This window comes from Bubalus kerabau, chromosome 7 (genome assembly GCF_029407905.1).
Source record: "Bubalus kerabau isolate K-KA32 ecotype Philippines breed swamp buffalo chromosome 7, PCC_UOA_SB_1v2, whole genome shotgun sequence".
Taxonomy (NCBI): domain Eukaryota; kingdom Metazoa; phylum Chordata; class Mammalia; order Artiodactyla; family Bovidae; genus Bubalus; species Bubalus kerabau.
The window spans coordinates 7,725,103-7,748,358 of record NC_073630.1 but is presented as its reverse complement, the minus strand read 5'-3'; the positions used below and the strand labels follow the sequence as shown (position 1 = coordinate 7,748,358).

Genomic DNA, 23,256 nt, shown 5'->3' with positions numbered 1-23,256 from the left:
TTTAATTGCCTTTGCCAATTCATTAAAAGTTAATTTTAAAAATAGCTTCTTCATATCTATTTTCTAGGTTTTGCCAAGGTAACATCATTTTATAAGCATATCAGTAGTCAAGAGATCTGGCAGAGTGACCAGAAGCCAAAGGAGTCGGAACAGTAGCATTTCCCCATACCATCTCATGGGGTGTTGCATTCATATAGCAGCATTTTGATCTTATTTTATCTCATTTTTTTCAGATTTTCTTCTTATATACAGAACTCATATTCTGTTCTGGAAAATGAGGTTTTGCTGAGCAAGAGGAAAAGGAATTTGAGATCTAAGCTAGTAAAACTCTGTATGTTTTTAAAAAGTATAGATTCAACTGATTTTTATGACTCTCTCCACCCACCCCACCCCCCATTCTCTAATTTGCCACCCAACTCTTTTCAGCCTCATCTGATTCAGAATAGAAATGCTTTTGCTGATCCCAAAATGGAAAGAAGGTGTCTAGCTCTGACACTCAGTAGGAGATCCAAAAATATTTGTTGACTCTGTTCTCTGGTGGTGAACAACACTTTTTGATAGGTGGGTCTGTTTTGTTTCAACATTTCGAGTCATAGCTTACAGTGTCGGATTCTTGATCTCTGAAGAAGACTTAGCTTTGGGACCAAGGACCAGTTTTGATCACTCAAGAGCTTTTGTGTGGCGGAGTTTTATTAAAGTGTGAAAAGGGAGAGGGAAAGGTTCTGGCATGGACATCAGAAGGGGGATGGAGAGTGCCCCCCTCTGTAGTGTTAGCAAGGTAGTTATATACTTTTTTCATTAGTTATTACAATAAATAAAAAGAATGTCTCAAGGTTGTGAAGACCTTATTACATTCACTCCCATAATTTACATTCTAAGATAACAGGATTAGCCAGAAGGTTTTCAGGAAGGGGAAACTGTTCTCAAGAAGGATACATTGCTGTTCTATAATCCTTAGTACAGAGTTTAAACTGAGTTGTTTGTTATGTAATCATCAGTTCTGGGCTTAAAGAAAAAAATGTTTTATGTGACTAAGACTAAGGTATGTAGATAAAAAAAGACATTTGTCCTTTTCTCCTCCTTGAGAATTCCAGACTCTTATCTCTGCTTTGAGAGCCCCAGACCCCTTTCTCCTCCTCAGGGACCCGGGATTTCTTATCAACCTGTCTAGGAATTGACTCTCTCATCCCCCGCCGCCACCCCCCCCCCCCCCCCCCCGCTCCTGTTCTTTAGGAGAATTATATTGCCAAGGAAAAGGGGCATTGTTTTCATTCCATAACTACTTCCTGCTGTTGAGGGGCATTGTCACTAAATTGTTGAGGCAACATATTCTCCTCACCCTCATATGGAGGGTCTCTGATCCAGGGGCCACATATAATAGTTGGAGGAGTCTGTGGCACTCATAGGAGCCTAGACAACCATTTGTAACTTAAAAGCTTTCAAACAGTTAGAAACAAACCAAGTTACACAGTCACAGATGCATGGAGCAAAGAGTAAAAACAGAACAATTAGAATTGTTATGATTAAGATAGTTTTCCACCATGGGGAGCTAGTTAAAATTTCCCAAAGTGAGGTGACTGAGGGTTCAGGAGAATCCATAGCCTGAATCATCTTATTCACGTGTTTAGTAAAGTGAGTGACATTAGTACTCATATCTGGTAGATATGTACAACACTGGGCATGAATAATAGCACAAGTTCCTCCTTGTGTGGCCACTAGAATATCTAAGGCCAATCTGTTTTGTAAAACCACCCTTCTAATTTGCATTTGTTTAGCTAATAGGGCCTAATTTTGAAAATCTTGTAAATCCTGATGAGTAAACTTAGAGCATCAAGTCGTAGCATAACATCTGTAGTTCCCAGAGAGGGAACAAATATTGCTGCCAGATAATCATACCAGTGAAATACAGACCTTGTCCAGTGAGTTTTAAGGTGTGGCAGATGAGCAGGCTTCTCTGGAAGCTCTGGAAATATGAAGCCATGAGTAAAAGGTAAACCTAGGGAGCATCTCCCTATCCAGGAGCGGGGGAAGCCATGCCCATAGGTAAGAGCCACATTTGGAGCCGACCAGCATGACTGAAGGATCCAGTCCCAACGAGTTCCTGGCCAGGAAAAAGGAGGACCTGAGCTGGGATTGGAAAACACAGGAATGATTACATTGCATATTTCTTGAGGCAAAAACCCCAATTGTTCCCAATCATTATAATTAAGTTGTCAGCTAACTTCTGGGTATGGTTCTTTTGTTCCCAGCATATGGGAGCATTAGATAGTAGGCATCCATTTTCAGGAGTTAGCCATATGATCTCATCCCATATCTCATAAACATCAGGTAGGAAACCAGCAGATCTAGACCCATTTACCTTCTTATGTGCAGCAAAATAATCATTAAACCAAGATAATGTGTATAATCAAAGTTGAAAGTCACATTATGTCCATCGTTAAGGTACAAAGTGTTACACCAATCCTTCTTAGGACTGCTAGATGTAATCAGATTAAAGTGATTGTTGTTGGTGAAGATATTGACAGAGTTGAAAAAGGTCTTTTCCTCGAAGTGGAGGAACCCACTATGGGAAGTCTTCAATTGATGAGGAGAGGGAGCGCTCTGCAGACCCAGCAATTATATGATTGTGGAATGCAGTGTAAGAATGAGCCCAGGACAGGAAGGCGTTGTCTTAAGGGTCAAACGGAAGACTCAGGACTTTTGGAGTCAGCAGAAGCAAGCCCACATAGATTCTCTGGCCCATCTCAGTTCCTGGCTCAAATACTAGCTTGTTTGATTCAAAGGCTGGGTCAGGAGCTAACCTCCTGGTAATGTCTTTTTGAAAAGGCTGAAAGCTGTCACATAGTTAAGTCTAAGGTTTCAGGGTCTATAACAATGTCTGTGCACAAAACAGTCTGTCAGACAGTTCTGGGGGGTTAGTTTGAGCCCTCATTAAAGCTATGGGTAGAACTGTGAACCAATTGTCTTGTGTTTCCTGAGTTAGCTTACATGGATGTCTTTTAACAACGTCTTTAGCCTTTTCAACTTTTTAAAATAACGTCCTTGGCCTTTTCCTAGTCTCTAGGAACAGTATAAGTGATATTTTATTCCTAGAGCTTTTGACACCCCTTGAGTTACAGCAGCTTTAAAGATGGAGCCACTCTTACTCTGAACTTTAGAGTTTAAGATCCCACTTACATCATGAGAAGTCAGTACAGTAAGATTTTGTCCATTAGTAAACTTATGAACTTTAGACATTAGCAAAACAACAGTAGCAATTACCCTTAAGGTATGTGGCTATAGCCTTTCTTTAAGTAAGGACCAAACGTGGATCCTGTGGGCAAGCTCAAAGTTGGAGCCTGCAGGAGAGCAGTATGAAGAGCCTTAAAAGTTTTTGAGTCTCTGAGGACCAAACCAGTTTGTTGGTTTGGGCCTGCTGAGTCTCAGTTATAAGTTTATATAAAGGCTGGCAATTTCCCCATAAGCCAGAATCCAAATGCGGTAATAGCCTATAACGCCTAAGAATTCTCTCAATTGTCTTAAAGTCATAGGAGGAGGATGATTTAGTGTAGGTTTAACTGTAGAAACCATCCTTCCATTTATCATTTGACATTTTTATACCCAGAAATAGCAGTGTTGCATGGACTGTTATAGGGAATTAGTAGCCCTTGTTTCTTTAAATTTTCAATGATGGATTTTAACCCATCCTTAACCTCAGGTTTTAATGGATACTGCTTTTGATGTGGAAATAGGTGAGTCTTTGAGCTTGATAATGACAGGAACAGCATTTTGTGCTTGACCCACAGTTTTTCATCAGCCACACTTTAGGATTTGCATTTTGTTCCATTAAAAAGAGTAAGTTCCATATTCATGAAAACAGAGGCCTGGACCTTGCTCATTATATCTCTTCCCAGAAGGAGTGTGGGAGACTCTGACAGTATCATAAACTCATGAGAAAACAGCACAGAGTCCCAGTTGCAGCTTAAAGGATGCTTGAAATAACAGCGTTTGGCTCATCCAGACAGCCCCGTTACAGTAGTGGATTGGGAGGAAAGCAGACCAGGGGCTTTAGTGAGCAGAAAGTTGCCCCAGTGTTCAAAAGAGATCGACTGATTGGCCCCCCAGAGTTATTAATACCTGGGGCTTCTCAGGTGTTATTAGGATAGGGGCTTGTGTGGGGACCCTGAGGCACCTTCAGTCCTGATTGTCCTGAGAGCCCAACCCCTGGGGCCTACACATCTGGGGGCAGTCTCTCCTCCAGTGTGGTCCTTTATGGAGCCGGGGGTGGCTTAGACGTCGAGGGCAATCTTGCTTGAGATGCCCCTCCTTTCCACAGTAATAACAAGTCTGTCTCATTTCACCTGGGTTCCTCTGGGCATTTTTCCTCAGCCTGTTTCAGAACAGATCTAACTGCCATGCTGGGGCTTCAGTCTTTCCCTGGTCTTTTTTGCCTCTGATTTTCCTCCTTGTATTGTCTACCATAATATACCATATAAGCCAGTTGCAACAGATTATCTAAAGACTGATTTGGTCCATACATCTGTTTTTGTAACTTACAGCAGCTATCTGGAGCTAACTGAGTGAGCTATCTATTTTTTAAGGTTATTCCTCCTCTGAACTTTGGGAACCAACATCAGTAAACTTGTAGACAGCCTCCTGTATTATCTAGAAATTTACCAGGAGTTTCCTTCTCTCCCTATTCTATGTCAACCAACTTAGCATAGTCTAAAGCTTTAGCGTGCACTTGCTTAAGTCCTTCAAGAATACATCAGGCAACGTGGCTCTGTTATGGGAACTGCTTGATTCCCAGTAGGGAGGAGGGCTATTTTGTGTTCCCTCTTTCCCCTTGCCTCATGTTCAAGCCATTCATCTCCAAAAGTAATAGTTTTCCCCCAAACTTGAGCTCTCGAGTCAGGAGTCAGCGTCTGTTCCAAGACATGCATTATATCTCTTCAAGTAAGCTCAAAAAGTAGTCAGTCCTGTAAAGGCTTCTATGTACCTTTTGGATCCACTAAATAGTCTCAACCACAATTGGTACTGTTTGAATTTCTACCTACATTGAGGCAACCCTTCCTGGAAGGGTACCCTGATTCTCAGCCTGTTCAGTTGGGAGCCCCAGATAAAGGGGCAAAGTACAAGAATAGGAGGCAGCTGAAGGTTTCACACCCAAATCTGTACCCTTAGGACATAAGTCTGGCACGTCTCACAGAGAGATAAACAGTAACACATATGTCACTTCTTCCATTTTCCCTTATTTTCTACAGAACTGATCTAGTTGTTAAAACAGTAATAATTGAGCTCCTTCAACAGGTAAGCGTTTCCTGTCTTCCAAAGTATACCACGGCCATTCTGTGTCACAGAAGAAGATCAGGAATGTCTTTTTTAAATTCTGGGGATCAAACTTGTCCCAGTATTTAAAATACATTGTAAAGGAATGGTTCTGGAAATGCTAGCCCTCATCTGTAAGAGAGAAAAAAGTGGCATCCACAACCATGGCTTTTTTCCACTGGAAGCATCCTTCCCTGCTCTAGATGCGGGTGTAGACAGACTTTGCACTGAAGCTTTCCTTCCCTGCTCAGACTTAGTCTATCCCTTACTGATGCAGGCACCTTACTCACCCATCTTGGTTCTACCACTGAGGTGAGATGGAAATACACCAGGGGTAGACCTGATGGCACCTCAGATTGATTTAGTTCCATACCACCAACATTTGATTTGCCCTTTTCTCTGAAACTACCCGGCATGGAGTAGAGTAGCTTTTTGGAATGTTTCTCAAGCTAGTACTATCAGGGGGAGCATCCATTTTACCTGTGCCCATGCACATTCCTGAGTACAGTCTTAACTGCAGTAGAAACGGTGAGTTATAAAGGGATGAACAACAACCAAGGTGTCTCTTCTGAGTGTCACCAATCCAGTAAATGTGACAGCATAAGAGGTGGTGGAGGATTGGCCAGTGAGGAAAAAGTGATTTTTGTCCTTGAGCTTAGGACCAATCCTTCCAGTTCATTTCCACAGATTCCACAAAAGGACTATTTAAGGGGTTGAAACAGAAACCACTGGAGAGTTTCCTCTGGTCCACTAAGAGCTAGTGCTACCAAAGGAAGAAGCCCATTGCACTTCAATCTACCAGATCCTTCAATTCCCAATCTGTGTTCTCAAAAACCTCATGGTCACCAGCAATGCGTATATCCACATAGATAGGAGACACAGCCATGACAAAGACTCAGTTTCAGGCACTGGCCCCTGAGGCAGGCAGCCAAGACCTCTAGCCTGAGAGACATTCCTGGAGCTAGAGTTCTGCCTCGCTTCCAAATGTGCTCCTGTAACTTTCGGCTCCTAGCAAGGCTAGGCACTTCCATACTTGGGGTCTAAGTAAAAGAACACAGTAACAGCATGGATCACAAGTCCATTGAAAGTCTATGATTCAACAGATTATCTTAGTAGTTCTAATTCCCCGGGCAATTACAAAATTGTCAAAGAGACCAGGAAAAGATGACAGAGAAGGGAGAGATCAGTCCACATGCTTTGCCCGTCTCTGGCCGCTCCCCTTGCAGGGACACTGGGTGTCTCTTGGCATTGGCAGGTCAGTATAAAGCCCTGCCAAGGCGCCCCTTTTGGGGGCTGCCTTCAGTCATTTCAAGGCTCTGCAAAACCACAGAGCAGGGTTCAACTCACTTCACGCAGGGCACATCATCCATTCAAACAAGCACACCGTAGAGTTAGTAAAGTAAAGCAGAAAACGTGTGTATTGAGAAAGCAAAGACCTACAGCTCTGAGTGTTCTTACCTTGTCCTGAAGATCCTGGATAAGCCCCCAAGATGATAGTTTATAGTGAGCAGTGTCGGATTCTTGATCTCTGAAGAAGATTTAGCTTTGGGTCCAGGGACCAAGTTTGATCACTCAAGAGCTTTTGTGTAGCAGAGTTTTATTCAAGTGTGAAAGGGAGAGAGAAAGGTTCTGACATGGACATCAGAAGGGGGATGGAGAGTGCCCCCCTCTGTAGTGTTAGCAAGGGAGTTATATACTTTTTTCATTAGCTATTACAATAAATCAAAAGAATGTCTCAAGGTTGTGAAGACCTTACTACACCCGTTCCCATAATTTACATTTTAAGATAACAGGATTAGCCAGAAGGTTTTCAGGAAGGAGAAACTGTCCTCAAGCAGAATATATCTTGTTGCATAATCCTTAGAGTTTAAACTGAGTTGTTGTTGTGTAATCATCAGTTCTGGTCGGTTCAGTCAGTTCAGTTGCTCAGTCGTGTCTGACTCTTTGCAACCCCACGAATTGCAGCACGCCAAGCCTCCCTGTCCATCACCAACTCCCGGAGTTCACTCAAACTCATGTCCATCGAGTTGGTGATGCTCTCCAGCCATTTCATCCTCTGTTGTCCCCTTCTCTTCCTGCCCCCAATCCCTCAAAGCATCAGAGTTTTTTCCAATGAGTCAACTCTTCGCATGAGCTGGCCAAAGTATTGGAGTTTCAGCTTTAGCACCAGTCCTTCCAGTGAACACCCAGGACTGATCTCCTTTAGAATGCACTGGTTGGATCTTCTTGCAGTCCAAGGGACTCTCAAGAGTCTTCTCCAACACCACACTTCAAAAACATCAATTCTTTGGTGCTCAGCTTTCTTCACAGTCCAACTCTCACATCCATACATGACCACTGGAAAAACCATAGCCTTGACTAGACAGAACTTTGTTGGCAAAGTAATATCTCTGCTTTTGAATATGCTATCTAGGTTGGACATAACTTTCCTTCCAAGGAGTAAGCGTCTTTTAATTTCATGGCTACAATCACCATCTGCAGTGATTTTGAAGCCCCCCAAAATAAAGTCTGACACTGTTTCCACTGTTTCCCCATCAATTTCCCATGAAGTGATGGGACCAGATGCCATGATCTTCGTTTTCTGAATGTTTAGCTTTAAGCCCACTTTTCGCTCTCCTCCTTCACTTTCATCAAGAGGCTTTTTAGTTCCTCTTCACTTTCTGCCATAAGGGTGGTGTCATCTGCATATCTGAGGTTATTGATATTTCTCCTGACAATCTTGATTCCAGCTTGTGCTTCTTCCAGTCCAGGATTTCTCATGATGTACTCTACATATAAGTTAAATAAGCAGGGTGACAATATACAGCGTTGACGTACTCCTTTTCTTATTTGGAACCAGTCTGTTGTTCCATGTCCAGTTCTAACTGTTGCTTCCTGACCTGTATACAAATTTCTCAAGAGGCAGGTCAGGTGGTCTGGTATTCCCATCTCTTTCAGAATTTTCCACAGTTTATTGCGATCCACACAGTCAAAGGCTTTGGCATAGTCAACAAAGCAGAAATAGATGTTTTTCCGGAATTCTCTTGCTTTTTTTGATGATCCAGTGGATGTTGGCAATTTGATCTCTGGTTCCTCTGCCTTTTCTAAAACCAGCTTGAACATCTGGAAGTTCACGGTTCATGTATTGCTGAAGCCTGGCTTGGAGAATTTTGAGCATTACTTTACTAGTGTGTGAGATGAGTGCAACTGTGCGGTAGTTTGAGCACTCTTTGGCATTGCCTTTCTTTGGGATTGGAATGCAAACTTACCTTTTCCAGTCTTGCGGCCACTGCTGAGTTTTCCAAATTTGTTGGCATATTGAGTGCAGCACTTTCACAGCCTCATCTTCCAGGATTTGAAATAGCTCAACTGGAATTCCATCACCTCCACTGGCTTTGTTCGTAGTGATGCTTTCTAAGGCCCACTTGACTTCACATTCCAGGATGTCTGCCTCTAGGTCAGTGATCACATCATCGTGATTATCTTGGTTGTGAAGATCTTTTTTGTACAGTTCTTCTGTGTATTCTTGCCACCTCTTCTTAATATCTTCTGCTTCTTTTAGGTCCATACCATTTCTGTCCTTTATCGAGCCCATCTTTGCATGAAATGTTCCCTTGGTATCTCTAACTTTCTTGAAGAGATTTCTAGTCGTTCCCATTCTGTTGTTTTCCTCTATTTCTTTGCATTGATCGCTGAGGAAGGCTTTCTTATCTCTTGCTATTCTTTGGAACTCTGCATTCAGATGCTTATATCTTTCCTTTTCTCCTTTGCTTTTCACTTCTCTTCTTTTAACAGCTATTTGTAAGGCCTCCCCAGACAGCCATTTTGCTTTTTTGCATTTCTTTTCCATGGGGATGGTCTTGGTCCCTGTCTTCTGTACACTGTCATGAACCTCCATCCATTGTTCATCAGGCACTCTATCTATCAGATCTAGGCCCTTAAATCTATTTCTCACTTCCACTGTGTAGTCATAAAGGATTTGATTTAGGGCATACCTGAATGGTCTAGTGGTTTTCCCTACTTTCTTCAATTTAATTCTGAATTTGGCAATAAAGCGTTCATGATCTGAGCCACAGTCAGCTCCCGGTCTTGTTTTTGCTGACTGTATAGCGCTTCTCCATCTTTGGCTGCAAAGAATATAATGAATCTGATTTCAGTGTTGACCATCTGGTGATGTCCATGTGTAGAGTCTTCTCTTATGTTGTTGGAAGAGGGTGTTTGCTATGACCAGTGTGTTCTCTTGGCAAAACTCTATTAGCCTTTGCTCTGCTTCATTCCGTATTCTAAGGCCAAATTTGCCTGTTACCCCAGGTGTTTCTTGATTCCTACTTTTGCATTTCAGTCCCCTATAATGAAAAGGACATCTTTTTTGGGTGTTAGTTCTAAAAGGTCTTGTAGGTCTTCATAGAACCGTTCAACTTCAGCTTTGTCAGCATTACTGGTTGGGGCATAGGCTTGGATCACCGTGATATTGAATGGTTTGCCTTGGAAATGAACAGAGATCATTCTGTCGTTTTTGAGATTGCATCCAAGTATCAGACTCTTTTGTTGACCATGATGGCTACTCCATTTCTTCTAAGGGATTCCTGCCCACAGTAGTAGATATAATGGTCATCTGAGTTAAATTCACCCATTCCAGTCCATTTTAGTTCACTGATTCCTAGATGTCAACATTCACTCTTGCCATTTCCTGTTTGACTACTTCCAATTTGCCTTGATTCATGGACCTAACATTCCAGGTTCCTATGCAATATTGCTTTTTACAGCATTGGACCTTGCTTCTATCACCAGTCACATCCACAACTGGGTATTGTTTTTGCTTTGGCTCCATCCCTTCATTCTTTCTGGAGTTATTTCTCCACTGATCTCAAGTAGCATATTGGCCATCTACTGACCTGGGGAGTTCCCCTTTCAGTGTCCTATCATTTTGCCTTTTCATACTGTTCATGGGGTTCTCAAGGCAAGAACACTGAAGTGGTTTGCCATTCCCTTCTCCAGTGGACCACATTCTGTCAGACCTCTCCAACTTGATCTGCCCATCTTGGTTGGCCCCACAGGGCATGGCTTAGTTTTAGAGTTAGACCAGGCTGTGGTCCGTGTGATTAGATTGACTAGTTTTCTGTGATTATGGTTTGTGTTTCTGCCCTCTGATGGCTCTTGCAACACCTACCATCTTACTTGGGTTTCTCCTTACCTTGGACGAGGGGTATCTCCTCACAGCTGCCCCTCCTCCTACAAGAGGAGGACGTAGCTCCTCTTGGCCCTCCTGCGCTCTCAGTTGGTAAATGATCAGCTTACAATGCAGGATACCCCAGTTGGATTCCTGGTGGGGCATATCCCCTGGAGAAGGGATAGGCTAGCTATGCCAGTATTCTTAGAATTCCCTGGTGGCTCAGATGGTAAAAAACCTGCCTGAAATGCAGAAGACCTGGGTTCGATCCCTGGGTTGGGAAGATCCCCTGGTGATGGGAACTCCCACTCCAGTATTCTTTCCTGGAGAATTCCATGAACAGAAGAGCCTGTCATGCTATAATCCATGAGGTCCTACAGAGTAGGCACAACTGACCAACTTTCACTTTCACTTTAACCAGGGAAAACATACCCTCTTCCCTGATTGGTCCTGGATGTAACCAATCAGGCACATGCTGGCTCCATCCCAGATTTGCATAGGGCCAAACCTGGGAAGGCAATGGCACCCCACTCCAGTACTCTTGCCTGGAAAATCCCATGGATGGAGGAGCCTGGTAGGCTGCAGTCCATGGGGTCATGAAGAGTCGGACACGACTGAGCGACTTCACTTTTCACTTTCATGCATTGGAGAAGGAAATGGCAACCCACTCCAGTGTTCTTGCCTGGAGAATCCCAGGGACGGCGGGGCCTGGTGGGCTGCCGTCTATGGGGTCGCAGAGAGTCGGACACGACTGAAGCGATTTAGCAGCAAACCTGGGAAAGCTCAGCTAGTAAAGCATCAGCCTACAATGCAGGACACCCTGGTTGGATTCCTGGATCAGGCATATCCCCTGGAGAAGGGATAGGCTGCCTATGCCAGTGTTTCTAGGCTTTCCTGGTGGCTCAAAGGTAAAGAACCCGCCTGAAATGCAGGAGACCTAGGTTGGGAAGATCCCCTGGCGATGGGAACTCCCACTGCAGAATTCTTGCCTGAAGAATTCCATGAAGAGAAAAAAACCTTTTATGCGACGAAGACTGAGGAATGTAGAGAAAAAAAAAAAGATGCTTGTCCTTTCCTCCTCCTTGAGAATTCCAGACCTTTATCTCTGCTTTGAGGGCCCCAGACCCCTTTCTCCTCCTTGGGGGCCCTGGACTTCTCATCAACCTGCCTAGGAACTGACTCTCTCACAAGGACTCCTGTATTCCCAATAAAACCTATAAATACTACATTTGAAAAGTAGCTAAACTTCTTGTTTACCTCTACTCATAGTAATAACCTCTCAATATTGTATTTAAAGAGCCTGTTAGCCTTACAGATAATTAAATTAAATGACTCCAGGTTGAATTTTAGAGCAGTAAAGCAGAAAAACACATTAAGGCTATTCAGTGAGCTGAGAATGTAAAAAGAACTCTTTATGGAATGATAAAGAAAGGAATTTTAGTCTTACAGACTGCATGCGGAGTAGAGAGGGTCAGATTGAGTATTAGGAGGAAATTCCTGAATGTGCAGTTTTCACTTTTTATTAGCATTACTTCACCTGCCACACATGACGATAAACATTCTTTGAAAATATAGGTTATGTGGATGTAACAATTTATTTGGCCATTCTCGTATTGGTAGGCACTAAGGTTTTTTCCTATCTCTGAATTGTTTCTATTGATAAACACCAGTACAAGTCATTTTATTAAATATATTTAAAGATGGACCTAGAGACTGTCATACAGAATGAAGTAAATCAGAAAGAGAAAAACAAATACATATTAACATATATATGTGGAATCTAGAAAACGGTACAAATGAACCTATTTGCAAAGCAGAAATGGAGACCCACAAAGAGAACAAAGAGGGGAAAGAAGGGAAACCAAGAGGGACACCAAGAGGGGAAAGAGGGGTGGGATGAACTGGGCAATTGGGGTTGACATCTATACACTACTTTGTATAAAACAGATAAGCAGTGAGAACTTACTATACAGCACAGGGAGCTCTACTCAATGCTCTGTGGTGACCTAAATGGGAGGGAAATCAAAATAAGAGGGGAAACATGCATACACATAACTAATTCACTTTGCTGTTCAGCAGGAACTAACACAACATTGTAAAGCAGCTATAAATTTTCTTTTTTTGAGATTTCTAAATTTTATTTTATTTTTTAACTTTACATATTTTGATAATTTTTTTTTCTCTTTGAAAACTTCCTTGTTGCTACTGGAGATAGAAAGGAACATTTCATAATGATTAAATAGCCAATCATAATGACATATGAATCCTAAATGTCCGTGTACTTGACAGCATAACCTGAACAGATTAGCAAAAACTGGCTGATGTAAAAGAGGAAATAGATAAATATAACAGCAGAGTGGTAGAATTTGAGACATCTCTGTCAGTAACTGATACTGTAACAAACAGGAGAACATCCATGTGAGCTAAGGAAGAGACCTTGGTGCAGGACTGTTGAGGGATATGGAGGGTGTGCCACCTGTTTGTGCCCTCTGGACCTGCTCTAAATGATCTTGGATGTACTACTTTCCTTTTATTATGCATTATTTATGGGACTGCCCAATCTATGACTTAGTAGATGAGACTTCCCAGCTCATGATAGGCAGTTTTGGTCACGTGGTGACTGGATGATATGACACTTGGTCTGGAGCGACGTTTTGATGGTGAATAGATGACAGAGCTTTGCTCCAGAAATTCAAGGGTATGCAGCAACAGTTTAACTGCAGTTTGCTAGAGGCTCCACATGACATCTGTATCTCACACAGATACTTTTCTATGGAATTTTGTGGGGCATATGATCCAGGTGACCACATTTCTCATACTGCAACCTAGGCTATTGGATCTTCTAGGTCATCTGGTCCAAGTGACAGGTCTGCTTGTGTGTAACCTAGATCAGTTACAGAGCCCCTTCTGGCTCTGGGACCCACTCAAAATTAGCAATCTACCATATTACCAATAAATGGGTCAAAACTAGAGGAGAATATAATGCCTCTGAAACTTAGGAGAGGTCTATTAAGTACTGTGCTTTGTTAGTAGTGGGATGTTCAAGGTACAAAAACCCATAAATTACTTTGAAAGCTATGTCCTAAAACTTCCCAGAACATAAGACACCCTAAAAACTTCACCAAGGTGGCAGCCTCTAAATGTTTTAAAGTTTTATCACTATTATTTTCTTCTCTCTGGAGCACATGTGATAATGAAAGCAGAGCCCTTGCCAATTTTTTTCCTTCTTATCAGATTTAAGTAATGTGATAAATATAATGGGCCAAAATGACCTTCTAAGGAATATCCAGACTGTTCATTTCCTTTTGGATTATATTATGAAGAAGCAGGAAAAGTAACATAATCTTGGTTAATGCAGTGGAATGTACATTATTGTCTATCTCACACGAATGTAAACTGCTGATTCTCCTTATAAGTGGGCATTGAAAACAATGCATTTGGTGATCCACAGCTGCATGAAATGGACCAGAGGATGTGATAATCTGCTCTACGAAAGATACTGCACCTAACACAGCAGCAGCACTTGGAATTATGACCTAAATTTGTGTAAACCCACTGTCATTCATTAAGATCTGACCAGCTCTGGGGGATTTTCCTGGTAGTCCAGTGGTTAAGAATCTGCCTGCCAGTGCAGGGGACATGGGTTCAGTCCCTGGTTCTGGAAGATTCCACCTGCCACAGAGCAACTGGGCCCATGTGCCACAACTGCTTAGCTTGTGTGCCCTAGAGCCTGTGCTCCCCAACCAGAGGCCATGCAATGAGAAACACGAGCACCGCAGTAAGAGATTAGCCCCTGCTCTCCGCACCTAGGGAAAGCCCGTGGGCAGCAAGGAAGACCCAGTGCAGCCAAAAATAAATAAATAAATAAGTTAAAAAAATTAGTTTTAAAGGCCAGCTTTTTCAGGGGTCTGATTGGTGAGTTAAATGGGGATATGATGGGTACTTATGTGCATCATTTAAACTTTGAGAGTGGCACTAATCTTTGTTCATCCTGGGAAGCAATATTGTTTTTGGTTTACTCTCTTGGTTGCTGGAAGTGAGGAGGGGTAGTTTCAAAAACTTTCCTACTGCGGCAAATCTTGTGCTACCAGTCAAGGAACCAATATAAGGATTTGACATTTTTGCATTGCAAAATGAAATTCCCTTATGTATTTTTTAAAATTGAGGTATAATTTTCATACAATACATTCATCCTTTTAAAGTATACAATTCAAAACATTTTGACAAATGTATAAAGTCAACTAACCATGATCAGAATCAAGATATGGAACATTTCTATCATTCAAAAAAGTCCCTCATGGCCTTCTCATTCAATTGTCTAGACTTAGCTAGCCCCTGGGGCTTCCCAGGTGGCATTAGTGGTAAGGAACCTGCCTACCAATGCAGGAGACATAAAAGATGTAGATTCCATCCCTGGGTTGGGAAGATCCCCTGGAGAAGGGCATGGTAACCCACTCCAGTATTCTTGCCTGGAGAATCTCATGGATAGAGGAGCCTGGCAGGCTGCATATAGTCCACAGGGTCAGAAAGAGTTGGATATGACTGAAGCAACTTAGCACACATGCAAATAGCCCCTAGCGACCACTTGCTTGTTTTATATCCCTACCTACTTGCCTTTTCTGGAATCTCACATAAATGGAATCATAGAGTATATATTCTTTACTGCATCACCTTTTTCATTTAGCAAAATACTTTTGAAATTGATTCTTGTTGTTACATGTATTAATAGTTAACCCTTTTTATTGCTGAGCTATATTCATTGGGATAACATTACAAAAATTCGTTTATTCATTCACTAGTTGACAAGTATTGGGGTTGTTTCCAGTTTTTTATTATTTTGAATTAAGTTCCTATGAACACTCCTGCACAGATTGTTTTAATATTTAATTTATTTATTTTAATTGGAGGCTAACTACTTTACAATATTGTAGTGGTTTTGCCATACATTGACATGATCAGCAATGGGTATACATGTGCCCCCATTCTGAACATCCCTTTCACATCCCTCCCTATCCCATCCCTTAGGGTTGTCTGAGTGTACTGGCTTTGAGTGTTCTGTTTCATGCATTGAACTTGGACTGATTATCTATTTCACATATGGTAATATATATGTTTCAATGCTATTCTCTCAAATCATCTCACCCTCGCCTTCTCCCACAGAGTCCAAAAGTCTGTTCTTTATAGTTCAAAAGTCTCCTTTGCTGTCTTCCACATAGGGTCATTGTTACCATCTTTCTAAATCCCATATATATGTGTTAATATACTGTATTGGTGTTTTTCTTTCTGACTTACTTCACTCTGTAGAATAGGCTCCAGTTTCATCCACCTCATTAGAACTGATTCAAATGCATTATTTTTAATACCTCAGTAATATTCCATTGTGTATATGTACCACAGGTTAGCCATTCGTCTGCCAGTGGACATCTAGGTTGCTTCCATGTCCTAGCTATTGTAAACAGTGCTGCGATGAACATTGGGGTACACGTGTCTCTTTCAATTCTGGCTTCCTAGGTGTATATGCCCAGCAGTGGGATTGCTGGGTTGAATGGCGGTTCTATTTCCAGTCTTTTAAAAAATCTCCACACTGTTCTCCATAGTGGCTGTACTAGTTTGCATTCCCATCAACAGTGTAAGAGGGTTCCCTTTTCTTCACACCCTCTCCAGTAATTATTGTTTGTAGACTTTTTGATAGCAGCCATTCTGACCGGTGTGAGATGGTACCTCACTGTGGTTTTGATTTGTATTTCTCTGATAATGCTCTGATGTTGAGCATGTTTTCATGTGTTTGTTAGCCATCTGTATGTCTTCTTTGGAGAAATGTCTGTTTAATTCATTGTATTGAACTGCAGGAGTTGCTTGTATATTTTTGAGATCAATTCTTTGTTAGTTGCTTTGTTTGTTATTATTTTCTCCCATTCTGATGGCTGTCTTTTCACCTTGCTTATAGTTTTCTTTGTTGTACAAAAGCTTTTAAGTTTAATTAGGTCCCATTTGTTTATTAGATGGGGAAACAGTGGAAACAGTGGCTGACTTTATTTTTCTGGGCTCCAAAATCACTGCAGATGGTGATTGCAGCCATGAAATTAAAAGATGCTTACTCCTTGGAAGGAAAGTTATGACCAACCTAGATACCATATTCAAAAGCAGAGACATTACTTTGCCAACAAAGGTCCATCTAGTCAAGGCTATGTCTTTCTCAGTAGTCATGTATGGATGTGAGATTTGGACTACAAAGAAAGCTGAGCACTGAAGAATTGATGTTTTTGAACTGCACTGTTGGAGAAGACTGTTGAGAGTCCCTTGGACTGCAAGGAGATCCTACCAGTCCATCCTAAAGGAGATCAGTCCTGGGTGTTCATTGGAAGGACTGATATTAAAGCTGAAACTCCAATACTTTGGCCACCTGATGCAAAGAGCTGACTCATTTGAAAAGACCCTGATTCTGGGAAAGATTGAGGGCAGGAGGAGAAGGGGATGACAGAGGATAAGATGATTGGATGGCATCACCGACTCAATGGACATGGGTTTGGGGGAACTCCAGGAGTTGGTGATGGACATGGAGGCCTGGAGTGCTGTGGTTACTGGGGTCACAAAGAGTTGGACACGACTGAGCGACTGAACTGAACTGACTATTTTTGCTTTTATTTCCATTACTCTGGGACGTGGGTCATAGAGGATCCTGCTGTGATTTATGTCAGAGAGTGTTTTGCCTATGTTTTCCTCTAGGAGTTTTATAGTTTCTTGTCTTACATTTATATCTTTGATCCATTTTGAGTTTATTTTTTTGTATGGTGTTAGAAAGTGTTCTAGTTTCATTCTTTTACAAGTGGTTGACCAGTTTTCCCAGCACCACTTGTTAAAGAGATTATCTTTTCTCCATTGTATAGCCTTGACTCCTTTGTCACAGATAAGGTGTCCATAGGTGCATGGATTTATCTCCGGGCTTTCTATTTTGTTCCATTGATCTATATTTCTGTCTTTGTGCCAGTACCATACTGTCTTGATGACTGTAGCATAGTCTAAAGTCAGGCAGGTTGATTCCTCCAGTTCCATTCTTCTTTCTCAAGATTGCTTTGGCCATTTGAGTTTTTTTTGTATTTCCACACAAATTGTGAAATTATTTGTTCTAGCTCTGTGAAAAATACGGTTGGTAGCTCGATAGGGATTGCATTGAATCTATAGATTGGTTTGGGTAGTATACTCATTTTAATTATATTTATTCTTCCAATTCATGAACATGGTATATTTCTCCGTCTATTTGACTCATCTTTGATTTCTTTCATCAGTGTTTTATAGCTTTCTATATATAGGTCTTTTGTTTCTTTAGGTAGATTTATTCCTAAGTATTTTATTCTTTTTGTTGCAATGGTGAATGGAATTGTTTCCTTAATTTCTATTTCTGTTTTCTCATTGCTAGTGTATAGGAATGCAAGGGATTTCTGTGTGTTGATTTTATATCCTGCAACTTTTACTATATTCATTAATTAGCTCTAGTAATTTTCTGGTGGTGTCTTTAGGGTTTTCTATGTAGAAAGAGGATCATGTCATCTGTAGACAGTGAGAGTTTTACTTCTTTTCCAATTTGGATTCCTTTTATTTCTTTTTATTCTCTGATTGCTGTGGCTAAAACTTCCAAAACTATGTTGAATAGTAGTGGTGAGAGTGGGAACCCTTATCTTGTTCCTGACTTTAGGGGAAATGCTTTCAATTTTTCACCATTGAGTAATGTTTGCTGTGGGTTTATCATATATGGCTTTTATTATGTTGAGGTATGTTCCTTCTATGCCTGCTTCCTGGAGGTTTTTTTTTTTTTTTTTTTTTAAATCAGAAATGAATGTTGAATTTTGTCAAAGGCTTTCTCTGCATCTATTGAGATAATCATATGGTTTTTTATCTTTCCATTTGTTAATGTGGTGTATCACATTGATTGATTTGCGGATATTGAAGAATCCTTGCATCCCTGGGATAAAGCCCACTTGGTCATGATGTATGATCTTTCTAACATGTTGTTGGATTGTGTTTGCTAGATTTTGTTGAGGATTTTTTCATCTATGCTCATCAGTGATATTGGCCTGTAGTTTTTTTTTTTTTTTTTTTTTGTGGCATCTTTGTCTGGCTTTGGTGTTAGGGTGATGGTGGCCTCAGAGAATGAGTTTGGCAGCTTTACCTTCCTCTGCAATTTTCTGGAAGATTTTGAGTAGGATAGGAAGGAGAGTAGGAGAGCTCTTCTCTAAATTTTTGGTAGAATTCACCTGTGAAGCCATCTGGTCCTGGGCTTTTGTTTGTTGGAAGATTTTTTATTAAAACTTTGATTTCCATGCTCGTGATGGGTTTGTTAAGATTTTCTATTTCTTCCTGGTTCAGTTTCGGAAGGTTATACTTTTCTAAGAATTCGTCAATTTCTTCCAAGTTGTCCATTTTATTGTCATATAGTTGCTCATAGGGAGAAGGCAATGGTAAACCCTCTCCAGTACTCTTGGCTGGAAAATCCCATGGACGGTGGAGCCTGATAGGCTGCAGTCCAGGGGGTCGCAAATAGTCGGACACGACTGAGAGACTTCACTTTCACTTTTTACTTTCATGCATTGGAGAAGGAAATGGCAACACAATCCAGTGTTATTGCCTGGAGAATCCCAAGGACAGTGGAGCTTGGTGGGCTGCCATCTATGGGGTCGCACAGAGTTGGATGCTGCTAAGTTGAAGTGACTTAGCAGCATCAGCAGCAGTTGGTTATAGTAGTCTCTTATAATCCTTTGAATTTCTGTGTTGTCTGTTGTGATTTCTCCATTTTCATTTCTAATTTTCTTGATTTGATTCTTCTCGCTTTTTTCCTTGATGAGTCTGGCTAATGGTTTGTCTAAAATAAATGTATCTTCTCAAACAACCAGCTTTTACTTTTGTTGATTTTTTCTATAGTCTCCATTGTTTCTTTTATGATTTCTTTCCTTCTACTAACCCTGGCATTCTTAATTTCTTCTTTTTACAGTTGCTTTAGGTGTAAAGTTAGGTTATTTATTTGATTTTTCTCTAGTTTCTTGAGGTAAGCTTGTATGGCTATGAGCCGTCCCCTTAGCATTGCTTTTACTGAATCCCATAAGTTTTGGGTTGTTGTGTTTTCATTTTCACTCGTTTCTATGCATATTTTGATTTCTTTTTTTATTTCTTCTGTGATTTGTTGGTTATTCAGAAGCATGTTGTTTAGCCTCCATAAGTTTGTATTTTTAATAATTTTTTTCCCTGTAGTTAACATCTAATCTTACCACATTGTGATCAGAAAAGATGCTTGAAATGATTTCATTTTTTTTTTTTAATTTACCAAGGCTAGATTTATGGCCCAGGATGTGATCTATCCTGGAGAATGTTCTGTGTGCCCTTGAGAAAAAGGTGAAATTCATTGTTTTGGGGTGAAATGTCCTATAGATATCAATTAGGTCTAACTGGTCCATTGTGTAATTTTAAGTTTGTGTTTCCTTGCTAATTTTCTGTTTGGTTGATCTATCCATAGGTGTGAGTGGGGTGTTAAAGTCTCCCACTATTATTATGTTACTGTTAATTTCCCCTTTCATACTTGTTAGCATTTGCCTTACATATTGTGGTGCTCCTATGCTGGGTGCATATATATTTATAATTGTTATATCTTCTTCTTGGATTGATCCTTTGATCATTATGTAGTGTCAGAAAGGCATCTATTTCTGCTTTATTGACTATGCCAAAGCCTTTGACTGTGTGGATCACAATAAACTGTGGGAAATTCTGAAAGAGATGGGAATACCAGACCACCTGATCTGTCTCTTGAGAAATTTGTATGCAGGTCAGGAAGCAACAGTTAGAACTGGACATGGAACAACAGACTGGTTCCAAATAGGAAAAGGAGTTCGTCAAGGCTGTATATTGTCACCCTGTTTATTTAACTTATATGCAGAGTACATCATGAGAAATGCTGGACTGGAAGAAACACAAGCTGGAATCAAGATTGCCGGGAGAAATATCAATAACCTCAGATATGCAGATGACACCACCCTTATGGCAGAAAGTGAAGAGGAACTAAAAAGCCTTTTGATGAAAGTGAGAGTGGAGAGTGAAAAGTGGGCTTAAAGCTCAATATTCAGAAAACAAAGATCATGGCATCTGGTCCCATCACTTCATGGCAAATAGATGGGGAAACAGTGGAAACAGTGTCAGACTGTATTTTTTGGGGCTCCAAAATCACTGCAGATGGTGACTGCAGCCATGAAATTAAAAGACACTTACTCCTTGAAAGGAAAGTTATGACCAACCTAGATAGCATATTAAAAAGCAGAGACATTACTTTGCCAACAAAGGTCCGTCTAGTCAAGGCTATTGTTTTTCCTGTGGTCATGTATGGATGTGAGAGTTGGACTGTGAAGAAGGCTGAGCCCCGAAGAATTGACGCTTTTGAACTGTGGTGTTGGAGAAGACTCTTGAGAGTCCCTTGGACTGCAAGGAGATCCAACCAGTCCATTCTGAAGGAGATCAGCCCTGGGATTTCTTTGGAAGGAATGATGCTAAACCTGAAACTCCAATACTTTGGCCACCTCATGTGAAGAGCTGACTCATTGGAAAAGACTCTGATGCTGGGAGGGATTGGGGGCAGGAGGAGAAAGGGACGACAGAGGATGAGATGGCTGGATGGCATCACTGACCCGATGGACGTGAGTCTGGGTGAACTCCGGGAGTAGGTGATGGACAGGGAGGCCTGGTGTGCTGTGATTCATGGGGTCGCAAAGAGTTGGACATGACTGAGCGACTGATCTGATCTGATCTGAGTGTCCTTCTTTGTTTCTTTTCACAGCCTTTGTTTTAAAGTCTATTTTATCTGATATGAGTATTGCTACTCCTGCTTTCTTTGGTCTCCATTTGTATGAAATATCTTTTTCCAGCCTTTCACTTTCAGTCTGTATGTGTCCCTTGTTTTGAGGTGGGTCTCTTGTAGACAGCATATATAGGGGTCTTTTCTTCTTCTTTTTTTTAATCCATTCAGCCAGTCTTTGTCTTTTGGTTGGGGCATTCAACCCATTTACATTTAAGGTAATTATTGATAAGTATGATGATGTTGCCATTTACTTTATTGTTTTAGGTTCGAGTTTATACACCCTTTCTGTGTTTCCTGTTTAGAGAAGATCCTTTAGCATTTGTTGGAGAGCTTGTTTGGTGGTGCTGAATTCTCTCAGCTTTTGCTTGTCTGTAAAGCTTTTGATTTCTCCTTCATATTTGAATGAGATTCTTGCTGGGTACAGTAACCTGGGCTGTAGGTTATTTTCTTTCATCACTTTAAGTATGTTCTGCCATTCCCTCCTGGCCTGAAGAGTTTCTTTTGAAAGACCAGCTGTTATCCTTATGGGAATCCCCTTGTGTGTTATTTATTGTTTTTCCCTTGCTGCTTTTAATATTTGTTCTTTGTGTTTGATCTTTGTTAATTTGATTAGTATGTGTCTTGGGGTGTTTCCCCTTGGTTTATCCTGTTTGGGACTCTGGTTTTCTTGGACTTGTGTGGCTATTTCCTTCCCCATTTTAGGGAAGTTTTCAACTATTATCTCCTCAAGTATTTTCTCATGCCCTTTTTGTCTTCTTCTTCTGGGACTCCTATGATTCAAATGTCGGGGCATTTAACATTGTCCCAGAGGTCTCTGAGGTTGTCTTCATTTCTTTTAATTCTTTTTTCCTCTCTGCTTCATTTATTTCCACCATTCTATCTTCCACATCACTCATCTTCTGCCTCAGTTATTTTACTGTTGGTTCCCTCCAGAGTGCTTTTGATCTCAGATATTGCATTATTCATTATTGATTGACTCTTTAAACATTTCTTGCATCTTCTCAATCCTTGTCTCTAGTCTACTTACCTGTAACTCCATTTTGTTTTCAAGATTTTGGATCATCTTGACTATCATTATTCTGAATTCTTTTTCAGGTAGACTCCCTATGTCCTCCTGTTTGGTTTGGTTTGGTGGGCATGTATCATGTTCCTTTTACTGCTGACTATTTCTCTGCCTTTTCATTTTGTTTAGATTGTTGTGTTTGGGGTGGCTTTCTGTAGGCTGAAAGTTTGTGGTTCCTCTTTTTTCCACAAAAAAGGTTGCTCCCTGTGGGTGGGGTTGGATTAATGACTTCTCAAGGTTTTCTGGTTAGGGAAGCTTGCATCTGTGTTCTGGTGGGTGGAGCTGGATCTCTCCTCTCTGGAGTGCAATGAAGTGTTCCGTAGTGAATTTTGGGGTGTCTATGGATTTCACATGACTTTGGGAGGCCTGCATATTAATGCTTACGGTTATGTTCCTGCATTGCTGGAGAATTAGTGTGGTATGTCTTTCTCTGGAACTTGTTGGCTCTTGGGTACAGCTTGGTTTCAGTGTAGGTATGGAGGCTTTTGGATGCGCTCTTGTTGATTAATGTTCCCTGGAGTCAGGAGTTTTCTTGTGTTCTCAAGTTTTGGATTTAAGTCTCCTGCCTCTGGCTTTCAGTCTTATTCTTACAGTAGCCTCAAGACTTCCCCATCCATACAGCACAGATGATAAAACATCTATGTTAACGGTGAAAAGATTCTCCACAGTGAGGGACACCTGGAGAGGTTCACAGAGTTACATGGAGAAGAGAAGGAGGAGAGAGATAGAAGTGACCAGGTGGAGAAGAGAGGGAGTCAAAAGAGGAGAGATCAATCTACCCAGTAATCAGTTTCCCAAGTGTTCTCCACAGCCCAGAAAAACCAGAGTGATTCACAGAGTTATGTAGACAAGAGTAGGGGGAGAGAGGAGACTGAGGTGACCTGGGGGAGAAAAGGGAGAGTC

At 41.2% G+C, this 23,256-nt stretch overlaps 1 long non-coding RNA gene across 2 annotated transcripts in view; it reads right to left on the bottom strand.

The window, feature by feature from the left end:
* The window catches only part of LOC129657150 (uncharacterized), a 35,036-nt gene extending 28,061 nt beyond the window's left edge, over window positions 1–6,975 (bottom strand). For both annotated transcript variants that reach the window (XR_008716560.1, XR_008716559.1), the window contains exons 1-2: window positions 6,766–6,975; window positions 1,912–2,127 (exon numbers count right to left, since the gene is read on the bottom strand). This is a non-coding gene — a long non-coding RNA (uncharacterized LOC129657150). The remainder of the gene's footprint in view (window positions 1–1,911; window positions 2,128–6,765) is intronic.
* Between the last annotated feature and the right edge of the window lie 16,281 nt (window positions 6,976–23,256).